Genomic DNA, 3,043 nt, shown 5'->3' with positions numbered 1-3,043 from the left:
TCCAGGTCAGTTCTCTCTTTAAATCCATTTATCTTGCACGACTTTATTTAATAACTGTTAATAAAGAACTCGAACTGTGTCACAGAGAAAAAAGTCTTTAAAAATTCATGTTAATAGTCTTAGGAGATTGTCATTTTCTTTATGTTTTCAAGTTCAAAGGGGGTCTTAAAAGTGGATGAATATTTGAGAGAGAGAGAGAGAGAGAGAGAGAGAGAGAGAGAGAGAGAGAGAGAGGCTTAACAGAGAAAGATTGAAGGTAGATTGATTCGTGGAAGAATTGCCAGAGATAGAGAGAGAGAGAGAGAGAGAGAGACTTAATTGGGAATGATTAAAAGTAGATTGATTCGAGGAGAGAGAGAGAGAGAGAGAGAGAGAGAGAGAGAGAGAGAGAGAGAGAGAGGCAAATACTTTTTAAAAATCTTATATTACTGTCTAATGCTTTAAAGTATTTTTAGGAAGTCTGTAATATTATTTCGAATTCGTTTTATTACTGTCCCCAGTTCATCGCATTAGTCTTGCAAAAAATGATCGAAGTCAGAAAAAAAAAATGTTGATCTTGCAAAAATAAGTAAAAAAAAAATATTAGTCCAGTCTAAAATTGACAAAAGAAAAATGCCATTCAGATAATCGTTACCCCTTCAGTCCGATGAGATTTTTTTCTAAGTATTTCCAGATCATTTTACTCCAGTAGGGAAGGATCTGTGAGTGTTTGGAAACAGGGAGTGAGTAGAGAGACGTTTGTATAACCGTGCAGCTCAACCCCCCGACACTGCCACCACGTAGAGGCGTCCCCCTCCAGCACCATTACTGACTGTGAGTGGGTTAAATAAGTCTTTTCTAACCCCACCAGTTCGATAAGCATCCCCCAAGCTGAATAAAATCGTCTGGTGATAAGAAGAAAAAAATGGTACCTGATTCTGTTATTCGTTCACCCTGACTAGGCGGAGATTTTCGCCTTTTTGCAATCCGTTTCACGTAGCTCAAAGAGAATACTACGGCTCTTTGTCCTTTCCGTAGCACTTCTTCGTGACTAGTCCCATAGTGTAGTGTTGATCTCTGTTTGTAGTTGATTATTGAAGATAAAGTGATGGTATTTTTTTTTCTTCAAATTAAAGTGAACGAAGAAAGTGGGTAACAAAAAATCACATACTCTTCGATTTCGGTAAAGACAGGAACATTTTTCATTTTATTTTTCATTTATTTATTTATTTATTTTTACTGGGGAGGGAAGTTTAAGTGACTGATTTTGCTTTCGTCTCACCTGGGTTAATATGCGGTCGTCATATCGGTGCTTCTTACCTGTGGAAGAGAGGAATATCTATTAGGTAGGTACATAGATAGGTAGGTAGGTAGGTGGGTAGGTAAGTAGGGGGGATACAGTAGGTAGGTGGGTAGGTTGGGATGTAGGTAGGTAGGTACGTAGGTAGGGTAGGTAGGTAAGTAGGTAGAGGCAGGTAAGCTGATTATCTGTAGTCCCACCTGAGAGCAGTATTCCGTAGTCTTGTTGGAGCTTCTTACATGCCAAATAGGGGCTAGGCAGTTGGAAGAAGAAAGGTAGGTACGTAGGTAGGTAGGTAGGTACGTAGGTAGGTTGGTAGATAAGTAAGCATACTTCCCTTTCGTCTCTGCTGCATATAATAATCTGTTTACTTTTGTTAGAGCTTTGTACCTGTTAAGAAGATAAAAATGTGAAAGACAAATAGATGTAGTAGGTTGTTAGATAGACAGATAGAAAAACAATGTAGGTAGGTAGGTAGGTAGTTATAAAGTTGGTACTCAAAGTTGGCGATAGATGCGTAGATAGGTTAGCGTGTGTGTGTGTGTGTGTGTGTGTGTGTGTGTGTGTGTGTGTGTGTGTGTGTGTGTGTGTGTGTGTGTGTGCGCGCGCGCGCGCTTGTAAATAAGTAGGATCAGTAGAGTAGGTAGTCAGGTAAATACATAATGATACGGTAGTTGAGCATGTAGGTAGTAGTGTGGGTAGTTATGTAGGTTCTGCAGTGAGGGTAGGTAGATACATAACACTGGTAAACATGTATGTAGATAGTCAGGTGACAAGAAGGTAGTGGTAGTTGATGGGTAGACAGGTAGATTGATTGGTAGGTTGATTGGTAGGTCATTTGGTAGGCAGGTGGGTAGGTAGGTAAGAGATAATACTGATAAACTGGTAAAAAATTAGACAGGTGATTAGTAGGTACACATAATTGGTAGGTAGACAGGTTAATTGATAGACAGGTAGGTAGGCAAGTAGGTAGGTAGGTAGGTAGGTAGAAATATAGCCAGTAGACAGCACAGTTAGTAATTTAATCAGTCAGCTAGATACCTCCTTGTATTTTTACCTGTTCTTAATTAGCCGCGTTGGTGTTAGAATATTCACAGATCATTATTTTCGCGTTTCCTTGCAGAACATTAACCTCCTGATTAAAATGTCCAATACACTGGTTTGCAAGGCCGAAAGGGGGTTACGCAATTTTGCATCTGTGTATCTGGGTGTATTCTGTGTAGTGCATAAATTCTGTATAGGTATTGGATGCAGGTTCTTGCTCTTAGGGAGAAATAAAGGGGAAGGTGTGTGTGTGTGTGTGTGTGTGTGTGTGTGTGTGTGTGTGTGTGTGTGTGTGTTTTCCATGAAGTCGTATATGTTGTTTTTTCTTCCTCTAGACGAATTTGATTTAGGAACAACGCTTTGTAGTGAAAAGATTGCAGACGATCCACTATGTCCGTCAGTCTATCTCCGTCTGTTTATATACCATCTGTCTGTATCCTCCATCAGTCCCTCCGTATATCTAATCTCCCTATCTAGTTATCTATATATTCTGCCCATCCATCCATCCATCCATCTATAGCCAGACGCCATATTCCCAAAGGAGATTGCAACGAACAAAGCACACCCAGATAAGAATTTTTACATCTCAGTAGACCTTCTTTTTTTCCACCTTCTTTTACATATATGGAAAGTGTCTTGCTTCGCTTGACTTGAGAAGAAATTATACCGTCTCTTTCTACACTTCTAGCCTGTCTCGAATGCTAAAAACTCGTTGCTTCA

Source organism: Coenobita brevimanus, chromosome 21 (genome assembly GCF_032717465.1).
Source record: "Coenobita brevimanus isolate Jiangsu-jjx chromosome 21, ASM3271746v2, whole genome shotgun sequence".
NCBI classification, from domain to species: domain Eukaryota; kingdom Metazoa; phylum Arthropoda; class Malacostraca; order Decapoda; family Coenobitidae; genus Coenobita; species Coenobita brevimanus.
The sequence above is the reverse complement of the archived record's forward strand: the minus strand, read 5'-3'. Positions refer to the sequence as shown.